Genomic DNA, 21,198 nt, shown 5'->3' on the forward strand with positions numbered 1-21,198 from the left:
CTGTTTTTGAAGAGAATAATTTTTTTTCTCTAGGGAGAGGAGAGGTTACAGTGTTTATATTTTGGAACCTTCCTGAAGGTGTGAAATTGTAAATATTTTTATCTAAGTAAATGTTAAGTAGTTGTTTTAAAAAGACTTAATAAAATAAGCTTTTTCCTGTGGAAGAGAAACGGTCTCCTTGATTTTAAAAATAACTTAGTGTCATGATGCTTTCTCAGTCCTCTCGCCTAGTTAATCATGGTACAGTTGCAATCAGCTTGTTGAGTGCCTAGCGTGAAGAATAAATGGAGTTCATGTAGTAGGTAAATGCTGGATTATTTTTGTTTTGTTTTGAAACAGGGTCACAAGTAGTAGCTCATACTGGCACCAAGTTTGCTGTGTAGCCAAGACATCCTTGAATGGATTCTCCAGTCTTAGCTTCTAGATGCTGGGCTTACAGCCAGGCTTCCTGGATCAGTAGAGACATGCCCTACCAACGCCTGGTTTTAGGCAGTTCCAGGGATCGAACTCAGGGCCTTATACATCTTAGGCAAGCACTCTACCAACTGAGTCGCATTCTCTGTCTTTTTAGAACTCTTGCCGAGGATCTGCACTCAAGGCAGGTTTCCAGAACTGCGGCAACAACCACTTACTCCATGCTGCTTCAGAACTTAACGTGAAAATCCAGACTCTGAGCTCATGGAATAAAGTGTGTGTGTTGGGGGATTGGAAGGTGGGGCTTCTATGGGGCTACACGTGTAGGTGAAAGTTAACGGATTATTAGGCAATAATGAAGTTGGAGACAGCACATCTCTTCGCTGAGGCAGGCCGACGCTTTGAAATCTAGCAGGTTTTAATGGATTAGCCATATCCTGCATCAATACATAATTCCTACAGTTTTCCAACTTCCTCTCTTTGGGTATGTGCAGAACAAGTGTTACTGCTCTTATTAAAAAAAAAAAAAATAAGTGGGAAACGTTTGCTTTCTTCCCATCTTGATTTGTCCTGTGGTTTCCTGATGGACACCTTCCAGGCCCCAGAGCACCTGAATCATTTAGATTCAGCTAGCTATCTGGAGTCTTCCCTACAGGGAAGTCAACTCCAGGGCATTCAAAGTACCACCTGCACAGGAGGGCCTTTCAAATGTCACCTTCTCTGATTCCTGGGGGGTCTTCAAGTGAAAGTCATGTTTCTTGTGCTCAATGCTGGGTACAACTATCCTAGGTCAGGAGCCTGGACTAGGGACATGAGGCCTCTAGAGCCTGCTGCTCTGTCATGCTTGTTCCTGACTAGACACTTAAGGCTTCTGAGTCTCACACTATTCCTGTAGTGTAGGTTGGCATGGCCCCTAAGTCCTGCCTTAGGTAGCCTGCTCTTGTAGTCTTCCTGCCCGTTAAGTCCACTCCAAAACTCTCTCCCAGCTGTGACTCCAGGAGAGCTGGGGACACAGGAAATGGTTCAAGCACTATAAACTAAGAATAGATTTGAGGGTTCCACAGGCAGACGATCCAGAATGTCTCTTCTAGAGTCTGCCACGTGAAGCCCCCCAATACCCCATCCCCACCCCAGTCCCGAGAGGCGCAGCTGCTTGTCTGTTTTTCTGTCTCCAAAGTGACCTGAACTTTCCTAGGCCAGGTTTCAGAAGAAGATCCAAGGGTGTTCAGGAAGGTGTGTGAAGTGGCTTACATCCCAGTCTTCAGCCCAGTTGGGGACAAAGAAGGCCTCTGTTGAAAAGGGGGCGTGTGTGGGAGAGAGAGAGAGAAAGCCGAGAGGGGTGAAGCATGGACTCTGGGGCCAAGGAGCGCACAGGCCTGGGATCTGGCGGCCTTCAGACAGGGCGTGCTCGGCGGGGCTGCCGGGATGGTCTCACCCAGCGCTGACCTGCCGCGCCTGTTGACAAAACGTCACGTTTCCGACTAGAGCCTTTCATGTGCGGCCCGCGGCTAAATGCGGCTGCCGGTTCCTGGAAGCAGACGTGCCTGGCACCGCGTCAGCAGAAACCCGATCCTTGGGGAAGCTTGGCAAAGCTTCGGGATCGCTCGGTCCCCAGAAATAGGGCCTGGCTGCGGGCAAGGCCGCGGCCCCCTGGTGCGCAGCGGGACAGAATCGGAAGGCAGGGGAAGGAGGGGAGGGAGCGCGGGGTGGGGTAGGAGCTGGGTTTAGGCAGAGCTTTGGATCCCAGGGCTAATTAACAAGGATAGACAAGCTTCCCACGGCTCATCCCTCACTAATGCAGCTGTAACAACCTAGAGGCCATAATAACACATTTTGTAGATAAATAAAAGCAGGCCCAGAGATGGGGAGGTAACTGGCTCATGGTCACCCAGCTTCGGAGTGGGGCGGTGGTTCTGTGGTCTTTGTGGAACTGTAATGGAGAGCCAAGAAGGCAGCTTTCAACAGAGTCTACTCCTGAATCATTGCTGGAGCACTTCATGTTGGCCAGGCAGGCATTTCTCAGAGTCCTCCCCATACAAGGACATAAGGATCACAGCACCTGCATGAAGTAGGGGCAGTTCATATTCCCATGATTCTGAGAAGGAAATGAAGACACGGGACAAGTTAAGTATTTGCTCAGAGTCAGCCACACAGCTCCAGTGAGTAAACTGCAAATGAAACCCAAACATGTATGCCGTGGACTCTATTGCTTACCCACCAAACTACATAGTCGTCCTTGTTACATTAACAATAAAAAATGGTTAATGTCGTACTAATTACAATCATTATTGAGTATTTTCTTTATTCTAGACCTGAATGTCTTTGTTTTGGGTTTGTTTGCTTTGAGATAGCATCTCGGGTAGCCCAGGCTAGCTCCCTATCCTCTTTGTAGCCAAGAATTTATTAGCTCCTCAATACCAGGATTAGAGCCATGTGCTTGCTGAATTCTACTTCTTATAGCAACTTGAAGTGCGGGCCCTATTATGCCACCACCTCATCAACATTAGCACATAGCAAGTTCTGGGCTACGAGATCCTATCTAAAACCAAAACCAAACCAATCACTAACAATAAAAAAATATGGAGCTGGACATACAGCTCAGTTGGAAGATGCTTGTTTGGTGTGTACAAATCTGTGTGGTAATCTGCAATTGTAATCCCAACCCCCTTTGGTTTGAGATCAGATTAGTTTACCCTTGGCTACACAGAGTTCAAAGCTAGCCTGGGCTACACAGGACTCTGTCTTAAGCAACCAAGGAACCAACCAATCAAAAAACCAGAACAACCAAAAAAGACTGGGCTAAAAACCTCACAGAGGCTGACGATATTCCTCAAGAGCAGTCAGCAGGCTGTCACCAGCAAGATGGCTGTCCAGAGTGTGGAACTCTCTCTGTGGGAGGAAACATCACTAATACAGAAATAGACCTGTCCCTATTGGTTTGCTGAGTCCATCCCAACTCTCAACCTCAGTGGTTGCTCTGGGATCTGGTTGAGGAGGGGCAACTAAGGTGACAGGCTATCATGTCAAATTAGAGTCTAGAGGGCCACTGGGCATGTCCTAGACCTCTGGAGCCCTAAAAGGGCCCCAAAAGGCAGCAGAATGTGTTGAGTTCTTTTGTGATTTCATATAAAGACTATGGGTCTTCTGAGTCTCAAGTCTTCCTGGAGGTTCCTGTAGGGCAAGAGGAAGGATGGTTTTAGGCTTCTTGCTGGTTCCAGGGAGCAGCTCACTCCAATGTCCTGCACATCCTAGTCCTTTTTGGAAATGAGAATTCTGCTGATGAAAACGATCACTAAGGAGTTTGGAAGGTTCCAGACTATGTCCCCTTCCCTCCTTCACCTAAGATTCTTTGGGAACTCAACCACTCAGGCCATCCCCATAACCACCCAGCACCACTCCCTGTTTCTCCCCAGCTATCTGCCTCTGAACATGAGCCTACAGAGCTCCTCCCCTTGGCAATAGAAGTCCTGGTGTCCCTGCGGGCTATCATATCTTGTGATGTGACTGGCTATTAGCCCGAGGGTGTCTTCTGTTATAGGTAGGCCACCCTTCCTGGGTGAGTCTCACCAAAGTAGTAGAGATAGAACATAAGAGCTGGGACATAGGCTCTGGAGACAGGGTCAACCTCAGGCTGGGACCAAGGGCATGTAACAGCAACTGGTGCTGTCTTCATTGTCCTGGACCTGCCTCCCCATAAACACACACACACACACACACACACACACACACACACACAGAGAGAGAGAGAGAGAGAGAGAGAGAGAGAGAGAGAGAGAGAGAGAGGACAAAAGGAAGGAAACACACTTATTTATTTGTTTAAAGAGAAGAATGGGAAAAAAGCCCAATGTGGTGGCTTATGCCTATAATAAGCTTAGCACTTCTGAAGCTGAGGCAGGAGAATTGCTGAGAGTTTAAGGGCAACTTCAAAAACCTGAAGAAAAAAAAAGGGAAAGAAAGAAAGAGAGAAAGAAAGAAAGAAAGAAAGAAAGAAAGAAAGAAAGAAAGAAAATTAATCATGAAGGGTTGAGGTAGGGATGGTCTTAGGACAGTAGTTTTTAACCTACGGGTCATGACCTCTTTGGGGGTTGAATGACCCTTACCTAGGGGTCACCTAAGACTATTGGAAAACACAGATATTTATGTTATTATTCATAACAGTAACAAATTACAGTTATGAAATAGCAATGGAATAATTTTAAGTTGGGGGATGAGGTACTCTATTGAAGGGCTGAAGCATTAGCAAAGTTGAAAATTATTGTCTTAGTAGAGTTCAAGATGGGGGCATTCTTCAAAGAGAAAAAAATGAAAAAGAAAGAGGGAGGGAGGGAAGGAGAAAGGGAGGGAGAAGAGAACAGAAGAATAGGCAGACTGAGACTGTAGGTTAATTGGTAGAAAACCTACCCAGTGTGCACCACACACACACACACACACACACACACACACACACACACACACACACACCAGGAATGGTCATATCCCTATGATCCCAGCACCAGAGGCAGAGGCAGGAGGATTAGAAGTTCAGGTTGTCCTCTAATACACTGCAAATGTGAGTCCACCCTGAGCTACATGAGACCTCTCTCAAAGAGAGAGAGGGGGGGAAGCGGTTTTAAGTATGTCTCATATTTCATATCTTTTCTACTAAGTGGACGGAAATAGCAAAAATAGAAGCAGCCCAATTTAAAGAGTGCAAAGGACGTTGAATAGAATTCCTCTAAAGGAGACGCACAAGTGGCCAGCAAGCACACGAAAGGATGCTCAACCTCATTAGTCATCAGGGAACTGCAACTCAAAACCACCGTGATGCATCACTTCACACCCACGAGGACGGCTATGATAATAACAATCGTTTTTTTTTTTTAAACCAGAAAATAACAAGTGTTGTCGAGGATGTGGAGAGACGATGGGAGGTTTCTACAGAGGGTGTAAAATGGCGTAGCTGCCGTGGAAAGCAGAGTGCTCAAAAAGACGCAGAATTATCTAATTATACACGGTTCTTTTCCCAGGTGTCTGTGTACCCCTACAGACGTGAGAGCAGAGGCCCAAATAAAGACATAGACGACCCAAGTGTTCACGGCAGCATGTTTTGCAAGAGTCGATGTGAACAATACACGTGTCTGTATGCAGATGAAGGCGTAAATAAACGGTGGTGCATGTGTGTGGAAGGATAGTGTCAAGTCGTTGAAAGCAGTCAAGTTGGACAGGTGAGACGGCTCAGCAGGTAAGAGTTCTTGCTGCTAAGCCCGACCGATGACCTGAGTTTGATTCCTGGGACCACAATAGTGGAAGGAGAGAACTATCCATTGGAGTTGTTGTCTGACATTTACATGGGAGCACAAACAACTAAACAAATAAATTTAGTGATTAAAAATGGGAGCACATACACCTAAATAATACATTTAGTGATTAAACATATAAAGGTAAAATAATGGCATACGGAATAAGAGAGATGAATCCCAGAAACACTGTGCTACGTGAAGCAAACCAGACACAGAAGGTCTCATAGTAGGTGAAATCCTTTGTATGAAGTATATAGATTAGGTAAAACATTAGAGATAGAATAGATAGCTGAGTTGTTAGGAGCAATTGCTGCTCTTCCGGAGGATGAGAGCTCAGCTGTACTTGACCTACAAACTGCCTGTCACTCCTGTTCCAGAAGACAGATGGCTTCCACGGGAAGCAGGCACACAGAAGGTACACACACACACACACACACACACACACACACACACACACACACGGAGGCAAACACATAAAATAATTGAAGTATCTCCTGATATTGCTCCGTCGGCAGAATGCTTGCTTATTTACCACATATGGAGCCCTGGATTTGAACCCAGAACCACATAAAGATCAGCTGTGGTACAGTATTCTTGCAATCCAAGCACTCCAGAGGCAAAGGCAAGAGAATCAAAAGCTTAGAGGTTATCCTGGTACCTAGTGAATTTGAGGATGGCTGAATAGGTAGGTAGGTAGGTAGGTAGGTAGGTAGGTAGGTAGGTAGGTAAATGGAAAGATAGATAGATAAATAGATAGATAGATAGATAGATAGATAGATAGATAGATAGATAGATAGATGTGGATACACAGATACATAGACACACAGATACAAAAATACATAGATATATAGATAGATACATAGATACATACATACATACACACATACATACAGACAGACAGACAGACATAGGGTGGTTGTAAGAGTGGTAAAGCAGCAAAAGTCCTGAGTTGATTCTTATCATTAGAAGAAAATAAATAGAATTGCACGCTGAACCCTCTGCTCATTAATTTCATAGATTCGAAACCCAATTCACTTTCAACTATAATATATATCAATTACATATATATAAACAATAATCTGTTTATTCTTCTGTATCACTCTGAAGCAAATGTGGACATGATATAGGTCCATTTGTAAACATTTTCATGTTTATCTCTGTGGAAGGGGAATGTTTACTTGGGAGGCAGGCCAAGCTTATTTCCAATATGTCTACCCAGAATCCCACCATTAACCACAGCCCCTAGTACATATCTCTAAAAGAGCATATTCTAAACAAACAAACAGATGGTTGGTAGTGACACATGCCTTTAATCCCAGAACTCAGGCAGCAGAGGCAGGCACATCTCTGCGAGTTCGAGTACAGCCTCGTCTACAAATGGAGTTCCAGAACAGAACTCCCCTGCCTCAAAAAACCAAATCAAAACCAAACACAACCAACAAGAAGCCCAGCCATACTGTTATACCTTAAAATTGTAACAGTCCTAGAAGGTCATTTTTTTCTCATTTGCTAAAAGAGTATGAATGGTTTCACATTTTTTCATTTTATGTGTAGGATTGTCTGCTGGCGTATGAGCCACACAGCTGTAGAACCTAGCAGAGGGCATCGGACTCCCTAGAACTGGAGTTACAGAAGCTCGTGATCTACCATGTGGGTGCTGGAAACCAACTTGAGTTCTGTGCAAGAGCAGCCAGTTCTTTTAACCACTGATCCACCTCTCCGGCCCCTTGGTTTCTAACTGTTTAAAACGACCACCTGTTTCCATAGTCCTGTCTTCCACCCGCAGCAAACTCAGCCACAGGTAGTCAGATAGAAACAGTTTTAGGTTCTTTTAAAGTTTAATCATGTAAAATCAGACGAGTATAAGTGCAGACGGTCATTAGTCTCCTTGTCTTTCCACACAAAAATAACATACTACTCACGCTGTCCCACACTTCTTATTTAACTTCATATCCATGTGGCAACCTATCCACATGAACACATACCAGATGTACAACCATTTGTTCAACTAGCTCCCAGTGACACATCTGTAGGTTCTGTCTCTGACTCTGTCTGCCTCTCCTTTCTCTCTCTCTCTCTCTCTCTCTCTCTCTCTCTCTCTCTCTCTCTCTCTCTCTCTCTCTTCTTACCCTTACCTCTCTCCCTCTCCCCCTCTCCCTCTTCTTCCCCCTCTCCCTTCTCCCCCCCTGCCATGTGTGTGTGTGCGTGCATGCGTGCGGTTGTGTGTGTGTGTGTGTGTGTGTGTGTGTGTGTGTGTGTGTGTGTGTGGTGTTGCTGGCTTCTTTTCTTTTTTCTTGAAATAGCCCAGTCTGGTTTCCAATTCACCTTGTATAGAGGAATGACCTTGAACTCTGACCTCTCTTGTACTAACTAGGCTTGTGAGTGTGTAACACCATGCCTGAATTTTTTTTGATAAGAGTCTCACTATCATCAAGCCGTGAACTTGTGATCTTCCTGCCTTCATTTCCTGAGTGCTGGGATGCATGTACCACCATGGCACTTGGCTAAGGGTTATTTTTGATGTCTTGCTATTACTAGAAGAACCACAATGAGTAATAGGTGTACAACAATATTTATGGGGTAAGCTTCCAAGTGAGGTTGCTTAGAAGGAAGTGTGAGCATCTGGTCACATACACCAGCATCCCATTGCATAGGAGGCTGAGGCAGGAGGATTCTGAGGTTGAAGAAGCCTGAGGTTACATAGTAAAATCCTGTGTGAGACCCTAAAACACTGTGTAAAACAACTCTCTCTGGAGATATATATATATATATATATATATATATATATATATATATATATATATATATATATATATATGTGTGTGTGTGTGTGTGTGTGTGTGTGTGTGTATATGTATATATACATATATGTATATATAAAATCTATCTATCATTTGTCATTTATCTCTGTGTGCACACTCCTCGGTGTTAATATCAGTGTATGTGTGCTATTATATGGAGATCAGAGGATAGGCTCAGGCGTTAGTCCTTGCCTTCTGCTTCATTTGACACAGGGTCTCTGTTGCTTGGTGATGCATTTATCAGACTTCCAGGAACTCTCGTCTCTGTTTCCCATCTTACGTTAGAAGTGCTGGCGTTACAGATGTGCAACGTCTCGTCCGTCTTCACACAGGTCCTGGAAAGGCACACTCAGGTCTTTGTGATTGCACGTCAAACATTTTGCACACCGGGCTGTCTCCCCAGCCTTGTTTGTTTGCTTGCTTGTTTATACGATGCAATTTCTGTAATATATATTACAATGAAACTAACAAAACGGAGAATAGAATTTCAAGTTCATCTTCTAAGTCAGCACCCAATGGAGTTCTGGGAGTTGCTTGTATAGAAGCAAACTGTTCTAGGCTCTGGCGGCCCTCATTCTGGGAAGAAGGCATGGGATGGGAGGGTCTTGTGCTGTTACAGGACTCTGTGCTTGCTAGAGAAATGAACCCCAAAGAGTAGGCAGAATCTCAGGCTCTGCTGGGTGACCTTGAGAAGCTTTGTCATCACCTTGACTCTGTTTCTTCAATCACCAAGGGGCTTGTAGAGACCTTGTAAAGATGGCTGTGACATTGACAAGAACTCCTTGGGTGCAAGTGCAGCCACATGCCTACAGCAAACAACTCAGTGCCTTCCCAGGAACTTCGGCTAATGTGCAAATGGCTGATATAACAGTCTTTCCAGAGAGACTGGAGGTGGGTGGAGAGTGATTAGGAGAGAAGCTTCCAGAGGTCTCTTTATAGCTAGGTACCGCAGCTACCACACAAGGCAGACGCATTTTGTGGAACTCCATTTTACATTTATACCAATCCAGACTCTGTGAGATCGAGTGACTCACCCAAGGTCATACAGCAAGCAGATGGCACAGGCAGGGTTTCAACCAAAGCATGACTCAAATGTCCTTGCTGAGAGAGCCTTGGATACCAGAAGAATGCTGGATGCCAAAGTGGACAAAGATGTCAGGAGGGAAGACAGTCAGAAACAGAGTCCCTACTTCCTTCATAGGGCTGAAGGAGCCATTGGGCAGTAGCAAAGATACTTCAGTTTCCTGGTCCCCCCAGAACCTGGAAAACAATTTCTCTCCAAGGGAGAGGCCTTGAGATTAACTTATGAGAAAAATCTTGGGTCAATGAGACGACTCAGTGGGTAAAGGTGTTTGCTGCCAAACCTGAGGAGCTGAGTTCAAACATGGTGGAAGGAGACAACCAAGCCCTGCAAGTTGATCTCTGACTCCCTCATGCACACTGTGGTGTGCATGCACATATAGAAACATTAATAAGCAAATTAAAAATATTTTTTAAATCACGGAGCTTGCCTACATTTAGAGCTGTGCCCATTCAACCTTTAACATATACCTCAGTACATTAGGACTTCCTCGGTGGTCCTGGGGCTTCTCTAGACTTCACTAGCCAGGGCTATACTGAGGCCTCCAGGAGTGGGAGGGAAAAGAAGGTTGGGAGGGTGGAGCCTAGTGCTGGCTTCCCTTGGGGCTCCCAAGTCTGGCTACATACTGGGGTGTTTCCCAGGGCGGTGGCCTTGGCTCCCCTGACCCATGGCTTTGCAAGACCCAGCCTTGCAAAAGGCCTCACGAACAGACGCTCACTGTGCAGGCATGTTTCGAGCCACTGGCCCAGAGTCCTAGCCAGCTTGGGCCTGCTACAATGAGTCAGCTCCTCACTGTGGAAAACTGTAGTCCCTGGTCCTTAAGTCATTTTTTCCAGGATGTCCCTGTCCTGAACTAGCTTCCAGAAATTTTCCCTTTGGGATTCAGCATGGGCTATTCCTAGGGGTCCATAGCCTGCATGGAGGACAAGTTCTGTTGTACAGTTTAGCCACATACGAGTCACTGGAAACAGCTACCTGAAACTCACTGCGTTTCCTGTCCATAGAAAGGGAAAGAGAAGCTACAAGGGCTAAATGTCTATTGCTACTACGACGGTGACCAAATAGTCATGTGCTAGGGGCAAAAGAGGGGCACAGGAAAGTCCTCCCTTGTCTCCTGTGGAGGAGACACAGCAGGTCACTTGGAACATAAGTAGCAGTGGTGTGTGACCAGTCTGCCTACCTTTCTGAAAAGCGATGCTGCCTCTGGCCCAGGGGTGTTAAAGAACTCTTCATTCATCTCCCCTGAATGTCTTCCCCGAGCTGCACCCCCATCATCTCTGGCAACCTCCCAGGGTTGAGTTTCAAATCAGGCCACCTTGCTTTCCCTCTGGGACTCCTGAGGCCAGGCCTCATACCCAGGGTGGGCCTTCCCTGGTTCAGCATGACAGGCTGCTGGGAGCACTTTGTGGCACTTCTTTCCCTAGTACCAGTGGTCCAGGGTACAAATTCTTTTTTGGCTAGAGGGAAGAGGTGCCTGCTTGCCTCGAAGGCCTAGCTTAGTCTTAAGTAGTGAAGGTAATCCTCACCTGCCAGGGAGCTTCTGTGCACAGAGAGACATGTCCCTGTCCTCACGAAGCTGACAGCACGGAGAGGACATATGTGAATGGGGTAATTGCGCAAGGATCTGAGATAAAGAGAAGGCAGAACACGGGAAAGCAGGTCACAGGGCTGGGCATGGTTTGCAGCATTTGGGGAAAGGTTTACCTGAGCAGGGATGGGTAAGAAGGAGTTGTCTGGTTGAGGTGGTAAGGAGACTAAGAACAGTTTGTTATGGCTTCACCTGGGCCCACCCTCGTCCCCCATCCAACAGCTGCCTAGAGTTAGAGTCCCAGTGCTTACTCAGAACGTGGCCTTATTTGAAAAGCCTTTTGTGTGCCGTCAGATCTGGTTTAGACAAATCTGGGGACTGAGCCCAGGACTTTGTATATTCTAGGTAAGTACTCTATCAACTGAGCTATGACTCAGCTTCCCCACCCTTCTTCTTAATGCTGTGGGTGATATCTAGGGTTTGCATACGCTAGGCAAACACTCTGTCACCGAGCTACATCCACAGTCTTTGGTTTTTAGAGACAAGATCTTGATATGTACCCCAGGATGGTTTTAAACTCACAATTCTCCTGCCTCACCTCTGAGATGATAAGATGAAAAGATCTGTGCTACCAAGCTGACTCAGTGAATAGGGAGAGTCCTTCAGAAGTAATCAAATTAACATGAAGTCACCAGGCTAGACTCTAAATGCTGACTGGTGATTTTGTTATTGTTTGCTATTTGGTGTTGTCTAGTTGGTTGGTTAGCTGGCTGGCTAGCTGCCTGGTTAGGGCTTTGAGACAGGGTGTAACTATATAGCTCAGATTGGCCTCAGACTTCTAGTGATGTTCCCGCTTCAGCTACCCACGTGGTGAGATTGCCGGTGAACCGCTGTAGCCTGCCTTTCTCTAAGTAGCTTTTCTTCCTTCTTTTTATGATAGTAGCAGGGACTGAACCTTGGGCCTTGTGCATAGGAGGCAATCACCACTCCACCCAAGTCCTCATGTTTAATCTTCCTGATTGGTGACTTTTGAAGATGAAGGCAGAGATAATTATGTTTCTATCCGCCAAGGAACATTGCTAGGTGGGAAGCCAGGAGAGATACAAGGAACCTCAGAAGGAGGCAGCCATACTCGAGCCTTGATCTAGGACTCCTAACACACAGAACTCCAGACCAGTCATCTCTGTGCAAAGATGCGCAATGGTTTGCATATGCTTGGCATGGGGAGTGGCACTATTAGGAGGTGTGGCCTTGTTGGAGTAGGTGTGTCACTAGGGTGTAGGCTTAAGACCCTCACCCTAGCTGCCTGGAAATCAGTATTCTGCTAGCAGCCTTCGGATGAAGATGTAGAACTCTCAGCTCGACCTGCACCACGCCTGCCTGGATGCTGCCATGCTCCTGCCTGATGATAATGGACTGAACCTCTGAACCGTTAAGTCAGCCCCCAATTAAATGATGTCCTTGTAGGAGTGGACTTGGTCATGGTACCTGTTCACAGCAGTGAAAGCCTAACTAAGACAGATGCCTGTCAGTCGTCCTTGGCAGACAAGCCCAGCTAGTAGGCAGATGACATAGTAGTAGAAGACATAGTCCTGGCAAAAGCTGGGAGGCCTCATGAGGCAGGTCTGAGAGCAAACCCACCTGTCTGGAAAGTAGTCTAGATTTCTTTACATGAATGGGACAGAAATGAATCAGTGTGGGCACCTCCTGCCACTATATAAAACATTAAAAATAAAAAGCTTGAAGATGCATAGATTGTTCAAGATAAGCCGAAGAAGGTAGGAAGTGACAGCGCTCTCGGGGGCTTCCCTTTGAGGGTGGGGACTAGAATCTTCAGTCTGAGCTTCGTGACCTCAGGTCAGTCTCCTTCTGTCTCTTCCTTCTCCATCTAGGACAGTCTGTGACCGTGACACTAGTAATGTTGCTAGCTTGTGTGCAAGAGAGAAGGTCATCCCTTGTTCTTGTGTTTGCCATCTAATTGAGTAGTGTCCCTCATTCTGACAATGTACAACGAGATCGGGCCTCCAAGGGCTGAAGCAGCATCTTCTCACACAGGGGTCCCAATACCTCCTGGGCTGAGTCTCTGAGTAGCCACAGCTGTGCTTTTTCAACTCTTCCCTGATTGGCTGAGACATGATCTAATCATGCCAATCAGGATCTTTTCCTGGGATTTTGGTGACTGGATCTGGGGATTGGTGGTGGGGTAGGGGCAGGAATGAGGCAGAGTGGCGAAACGCCACCGCCTCTGTTTTTGCCGTGCTTCCCTAAGCCACTCAAGATTATAGTCTTGGAGCATCTGTGTATTACTAAGGTTACGTGGAGAGCAGTTTCTGTCCAGGAGTTCTGACTTCCAAGAGTTGCCCTTGTCAACATAAGCCACCATTAATGATGTGACTGAGATCCCATGATTGGCTTTGGTGTGTGTTGGGTTGGCATGAGGCTGTCTGTGCCCTCTTTTGGATCTTTCCCTAGAGTTAAGAGACTCAATATTGAAGGTACACGAAGTACCTAGTCTCCATGGCACCTGGCCTCCTTTGTTTCACTCTGGAACTATTAGGTCAGGAGTTAACATTTTTCTAACTCATCTTCGAATAAGAGAAACTGAAGCTCAAGAAAGAAACATGACACACAGAACAGAAGGAACCCTGGGTAGTTCAAGCCCTGACCCAGGAAGAAATAATCCTTCAGTCACAAGAGTTTTGCCAATTGTTTCCCTTCAGATAAAGGAGGGAGCTATGATGCCAAAGGCTGGTTGGGGCCAGAAAAATGTGCAGGAAGGCTGTTGTCATCTTTGATCCCTAAGAACTCAGTAATGCTTAGACACACCAGATCAGGAATACATTCTTTCCCCAAGAGATGGCTGAAAAAAAAAACTATGCCATTTATTGAACACTGGGAAGGCCCTCTTCTATTCCTTTTCTGTGTGGTTTTCTTCTAGACAAGGTCTCGAGTGGCCCAGAATGGTCTTGAACTTGCAACATGACAGAGACATGATCTTGAACTTCTGATTCTTCTGCCTCAGGGATTACAGGCATAAGCCACCATGTACAGCCCATTTTGTGCTATAGATCTAATCCAGGACTTTGTGCATGCCATGGAGGTGTGTTACAAACCGAGATACATCCACAACTCCAGGCATTATGCGAGATCAGCCAAGGCTACACAGCAAGGCCCGTCTCCACAACAAAATAAGATCAATCTTTGTCTCCTAGCCAAGAATGGGACTTCTTTCCCTAATCACAGCTACTTGGGAGGCTGGGATAGGAGGATTGAACATTTTAGACTATGTTGGGCAATTGAGACTCTCTTTCTTTAAAAACAAAGTAGAAAGAGAGCTAGGGATTGGGGGTTTAGTCCGGTGGTAGAAATGCTTAGCTGACTATCACCTGACTTTCTGTGACTGACACTACCATGCCCATTTTGCAAAAGACGTGGCTAAGGTCCAGAGGAGAAAGTGATTTCCTCTAGATCATACAGTCAGGGTACATCAACGTTCAGCTACCTGGTATCCATGTGTACTTCTAACCACTGGGATACACTGCATAGCTTCTGATGGATGAATGAGTCCAAGCATCTTAGCGAGATGCTCACAGACCTGTGTAGAAAGAGAGCTGCAGAGTGTGAGCCCTGAGAAACTCAGGCTTCAGGAACTTCTCTAGGAAAGCAGAATGACATAACTACATTCTGGTAAGAATTTTGAATGCAAAAGAAAGAACAGCCCTGGGGATAGAGCTCACTGGTAGAATACACTACCAATACCTCTCCATGATGATGACCAAATTTTTCTTTTCTCCACTCCCCTCCCCTCCGAAACAGTTTTGTTATATAGCCTGGGCTAACCTTGATCTCATGTCAGAACCCCCATTGGCCTTGAAAGCATTGAGATCTTTGGCCTCTAAAGTAAAAGGATTGCAGACTTGTGCCACCGTGTTTGGCTATAACAAGTTTCTAAGACAAAAACAGAGTCTTACAGTCTCTGAAGAATGCAACCGATAAGAAAGACCAACCCCGAGGACTCTGTGGAGCAGGGTAGGCATGACAGTGCAGGCTCAACTGGTGATGGTGAGTCTTGAGGGGCAAGCTCTTCATCTGTAGACTGCCTTTGCTAGAAGTCTGAGTATCATTCACTTTGGGCATACAAATCTTGAGAGTAGCGGTCTAGTGGTGGCATATGCCTTTAATCCCAGGAGGCAGAGGTAGGTGGATCTCTGAGTTTGAGGCCAGCCTAATCTACAGAGTGGGTTCTGGGATATCCAGGGCTATACAGAGAAACCATATTCCAAGAAAGCAAAACAAAATGATCTTGAGAACACCCACCTTAGCATGCTGCAGGGACAGACTAACTGTTTGTTTTGAAGCCAGACCAACACAAAACAGACCAAGCACAGTCGGCTTCAGAGAGGTACTGAGGACCTAGGACTCAGCAGTGTCTAATGTCCCTCCAGTGGCACTGGGACAGAGCAGCTGCAAGGTTGGGAGTTTGTCTGCTGTCCCACAAGACCTCTACAGCTCAGCCAGGAGCTGTGATAGGAGTTTATTTTCAATATAGCGTTACCCTTCAGGGAAACCACTCAGAGATCTTGTGGGAGACATAAAAGTCTTTTGGGAAGAGAAGAAAATGAACCATGGAAACATGGCTCCTCCCTATACACTTTAGAGTTTTGAGCATTTCCTTGTCCTTGGAGGTATAAGAAGCATTTTAGATATATGAGCCCTTCAATTCTTAGGACACTCAGAGGTAGAAAAGGTGACTCTCCTGTAGGCTCTGGGAAAACTGAGGCTGGGACTTCCAAGGTTGCATAGCTAATAACGAGTACACTCAAGAGCTAAACACAAAGGTGACTCCAAATGTCTGTCTGTCTGTCTTTTGAATCAGGGCATCTTGAAGTCCAGATTGGCCTCCAATTCAAAAAATATATTGCTAAGGGTTATCAGGAATGGTGGCTCACTTGGGAGGTAAAGACAGACATATCTCCAAGTTGAAGTCCAGCCTGGTCTACAGAACAAGTTTCAAGCTTCTATGTAGAGAAACCATGCTTCGAAAAACCCATATATAGATGAGGGTGAGCTCGCCTGTCCCCATTTTTACCTCCAAAGTTTTGGGATTACAGGTATGTACACCATATTTGCAGTACCAGATTTATGCAGTACCAGAGATCTAACCCAGAGCTTCTGTCTCACTAGACAAATACTCTAGTAATTTCAAATTCTTCCCTGTTAACCACAGTGCCGTGTTCAGTCTTACATAGATAGGCATGTAGCCCCTGGAGCCTACATGTTTGCTCCCCATCTGAGGATCCATCAATCCTTCAGTAAGCACCTAAGAGCAAAGATTTTCTTCAATGCAGAGGATGAACTGAGTGGACAGAAAGCCCTGCTGCCCTCATGGACTTCCATGATGATGTCAATGGGATCAAGGCAGCATTAGAGGTGGGGATTATGCCTGCTGTTTATAGATGAAGCATCCATCCAAGGCGGGTGCTCCCGAAAGTCTGCTGATCCTCCACATTTGTGTATTTGCTTTGTCACTATTACTGTGGAACAAATATTCATTTAAAACTTTCTAGGGGTCAGGTGGACACCCAGACACATAACTCTTGCCTCATGATCTATTCATTCTCTGTGGATCCTTCTCGAATGTCTTCTTGACCTGGAGCTTCAGTTAAGGCCACAGGACAGCTGTACTGACTCACACCCCAGGAAGCTGACACTGTCCTTAGACAAGCCTAAAGCACAAGGGACAAGGCCAAAGGTGTTTGGAACAGCAAAGCCAGTTATAGTGTCTGGGGTCATAGAAGCTCTTTGCACTCCCAGGGAGGCTCATGGCCAATAGTGAACCCTGTCCCTAAGTGTGTCACAAAGCATGTCTGGGGAGAAGTCAATGTTTGTAGGTCTCAACGATTTTTGATGGTTGGTCTTGGATGTTTAGCCAGTCAGATGCCTTTAAATATCACCTTCCTCATCTGGAACACGTCCTAAGACATGATTGATTTGGATGAAGTAATGGCTTTTTGAACGCCCCCTTTCCCCAGCTAACCTCTTAAGTTCTATATGTGCTTAGTGTCTCCCTCTTCCTCAATTTTTGTGACCGCCGTGTCTCCTAATAAAGTCATTCCATGTAAAGGCATGAATAACTGATAAACATTTCAAACCTTGTATCTTTCAGAAACTAAGTTTTTCACTGAAATATTTTCCTTTTTGAGACTGAAATATAGGTTGTTCTAGAACTCACTATACAACCCAGGCTGGCTTTAGACTTGTGACAATCGTCTTGCCTCAGCCCCTCAGATGCTGAGATTTACAGCCATAAGCCATCACCTGTTGCTTTTGCAAACAAGTAACAAATACCTGTGTGTTGGACATGACTAAGTTCTATCTATAATCATATACAATAGCCAGTATATAAGGGTGTGATGTGCCCCGATCACAATGAAAAGGAGTGGAAATTACTTTTTCCCTTTCTCGTCTTAGAGTGAGGAATGAGCCTCAGTGAAAGAGTGCTTGACTAGTGTGTGCAAGATCCTGGGTTTCGTCTTCAACTCTGAGAAAGAAAGTGGGGAAAGATTACTGATAAACATTTCAAACCTTGTATCTTTCAGAAACTTAAATACGAAGACAGTAATAAAGCTCATTTCTTGGAAGAACCTTATATTGCCATATTGACTGACAAGTTCCATTTTAACTATTTAAACAATGGTGTGTGTGTGTGTGTGTGTGTGTGTGTGTGTGTGTGTGTGTGTGTGTGAAATTAACCTGCAGGCCTCAGTTTTCTCTTTCTATCATGTGAGTCCTGGGTGTCGAACTCAGGTCGTCCGACTTAGCTGCAAGCAACTTATCCTGCTAAGCCACCCTACTGACCCCTAATCACTTTTGTCATACTAAAGAAAATGAGGTTTTCCTTTGGGTCCTCAGCTCCACAGTTAATGATCATAACCATTCTCAGGGCAAGTTTGTTAGCCTTGAGTACAAGCTCTCTGAAGACAGGCCTTCTTTTGTCCATTTGGTTCACTGCTATAACCCAGATCCTAGGAGGGGGGTTGACACATAGTAGGCCTGGAATAACTATTGGTTGCATCACTAATAGCAGGAGGAAGCCTTCAGGCATCAGGAGCACACTGGGAAGTACTGATCTGGACAAGGATGACTTCTGGAGGCCTGACTACTAGACGGCTTCAGCCAGGGCTGGGCTGTTGAAAGCCTCTGTAGTGACAGGCTTTGGGGAAGGAGACCTCCAGTGAGCCACACATCACAGCATGCAGGAAGAGGGGAAGTTTTCACTCATTGATAACCATCACTGTGAACTCCTCCCCAACACCCCTTTCTTCAAGCCCTGGCCTCCTTACTGGAAGACACAAACTCGCCCCAGTTTTCTATATCCTGAGCCCTGAGAGATTTCATCATCAAACTAGGCTGGTACAGACCCTGGGAGATCCTGGCAGATTTGGGGTGCTTGAGATATCTGCATGGGGGAAGAGGGTGCTAATGTTGCTCTTTAGGTTCAGTGTACTACCTCTGGATCACTTATCCCTTAGTACTTGATGGTGACCTGGGTCACGCCTCAAGCACACAGACAAGCTCAAGGACACGAGGCAAAAAAAGGACAAATTTGAAAACCATGGTGACGGATACAGATCACACAAAAAGCCACCACATTGGGAGGCAGTCTGATTTAGTCCAGGCTAGCCTTACTATGTAGCAAAGCTTGAACTCCTGATCCTTCTACTTTTTTTCATCTCACATGCAGGCAGGGTTATAGGTGTGTGACAATGCTTCCGGCTGGAAGTAGCATTTTCTAGAAAGCAATGAATGCTTCTACAGTTAGGATCCTGACTCTGAGCTAGCCTACTGGGTTCCAAATCTCAGCCCTTCTCCCTGGAGTTCCATGACCTCTCCGAAGTGCTATTTTCTCCTCTATAACAAACTTCTGTAATCAAATGAGTTAGTGGGTTCCAAACCCTTAGACTATATTCTGGCAGGATTGGATAGCTCATACATGTTAGCCTAGTACTAAGGAGACCAAAGAAAGATTACTGCAAATTTGAGGCCAGCCTGGACTACATGGTAAGTGCCAGGATAACCTGGGCTACAAAGTAAGGCTATGTTTCATAAACAGCAAAAGGAAGAACTGCCTGATACTATTTCACAGGGGAAGGAAGTAAAACCCAGAGAAGTGATTAACTGCCCTGTTCCCTGACCCACTGCTTAGGAGTGACAGTGATCTGAAGCCAGGTCAAGTTGACCTTACCTATTTAGTACTGGGTGGAGAACGGTCAAAGCCCCGGAAGCTTCTGGGGTGGCTGGTAGGGAAGAGGCTTTGATGCTGTTCCCTGAGGGCTGATGGTGCGATCCCCTGAGGTTTCCCCTCGTTGCTCTGTGAAGAATCCACAGGCGCAGACTGGCTTCTGTCTGAAAGTGACAGTAGCCCAGTCTGACCTTTGACACAATGTAAGTGGAGGAGGCCACCGCACGCAGGAATGTAAGGAGTTGCACTACCTTAAATCTAGTCCTGGTAATGAGGGTCAGACCCCAGTGGCCGTGGTGGTCAGAATGTGTCTCCTGTCCCCCACAATGCCTTCTTCCTGAATCACCTGCCTCTGTGCTCTTCTCTGCTTACCTCAGACCCACCGGCCTGGGGATATCATTGTACCTTCAAGTCCTAACTCCAATGTCCTCTTCTGAAAGCCCCCTCCCTGTCTCGTTTTCAGAATGCCACCATGCTCACACACACTGTGTATTGCCTATGTGTTTCCTGCCCCATCTGTGATTTGCTCACTGATCTGAGTGCCAGTTCACCGTCTAGCTTTGTTAGAACACACCAATACATCTCAAAGGCATGGGCAACGCTGAAGATGAGCCTGCTTGTCTTACACAAGTAGCCACCACAAGGGTGATGAGTATCAGCTGGTGACTGGATAAGTTGTGTCAGTGCTTGATGATGGGAACATGGCGCCTACCTCTTTTTTTTTTCTTTTTTCTTTTTTCTTTTTTCTTTTTTTCGGAGCTGGGGACCGAACCCAGGGCCTTGCGCTTGCTAGGCAAGCGCTCTACCACTGAGCTAAATCCCCAACCCCATGGCGCCTACCTCTTAAGCCTCAGTTCCCCCTTCCTCAAACTTGAGTTAATACCTACTGAAGCAAGATGGAAATAAGGGGGCCATTACTGAGGACTTACTGTAGATCTAGAATGTACTTGGAGGTGCAGGCAAGGAGAACCAGAAGTTCAAGGTCATTTTCAGCTTTGCCAAGAGTTAAGGCCAGTATATATGTTGAGAGAGGGAGAAAGAATGAGAGCTTTTCCTAAATAGTATATATAAATGTGTTTTATTATATATATATGCATAATATGCATACACGTATGTGTATGTATGAAAGCTGGAAGTGTAGCTCAGTGATAGAGCACTTGCCTAGCATGCCCAAAGCCTGGCACCTTAAAGCAAGCACCTCCCAGCAAACCAACCGTGCATCTGGACAGGCTTAGCTCAGAATAAGCTATTCCTTAGGACTGCAACAGAGATGGGGTCCTTTCCTGCGTGGTTCTATACTGTGGATTCTGAGCTGTAATCCCATCTCCCAGGAGAGGAAAGGAGAGGGTAGGGGTGCTGGAAGCAAAGGGATCAGAGAGGTTCTCATTATGCTTTCCCCTTTGTGGATTTCTGTCCTCTCATCCCACCCCTCCCCCATCAGCCCCACCCTTTCCAACCACATACCAAGAATAAACCCCACACCCTGCCTGCCTCCAGTGTCACAGTTTCCTGCCTCTATGGTCACAGGCTGCTTGGGCTCTGAGGGATTTTCCAGCTCCGGGCAGTGCCTCTGGGACTTGGGGCAGTGTCATAGCAGAGGCTCTATGATGCAGACCCAAAGCCAGGAAAACCCCAGGCAAGCGATGACAGAGAACTGGAGTGGGGCCCTTAGAGGGTGGAGGGCGGAGGCCCCTGGGAAGCCCAACTAGGTCTTCTCTCTTTCATTGTACCACTTGCCCTATAGTTGACTGGTGATGGTCAGCTGTCAACCAAGGCATAGTGACACTCACCTGTAATCCCCAGCATTCAGGAGGCTGAAGCAGGAGGATCATGAAGCCATCTTGGGCTTCTAA

Source organism: Rattus norvegicus, chromosome 4, assembly GCF_021556685.1.
Source record: "Rattus norvegicus strain SHRSP/BbbUtx chromosome 4, alternate assembly SHRSP_T2T, whole genome shotgun sequence".
NCBI lineage: Eukaryota > Metazoa > Chordata > Mammalia > Rodentia > Muridae > Rattus > Rattus norvegicus.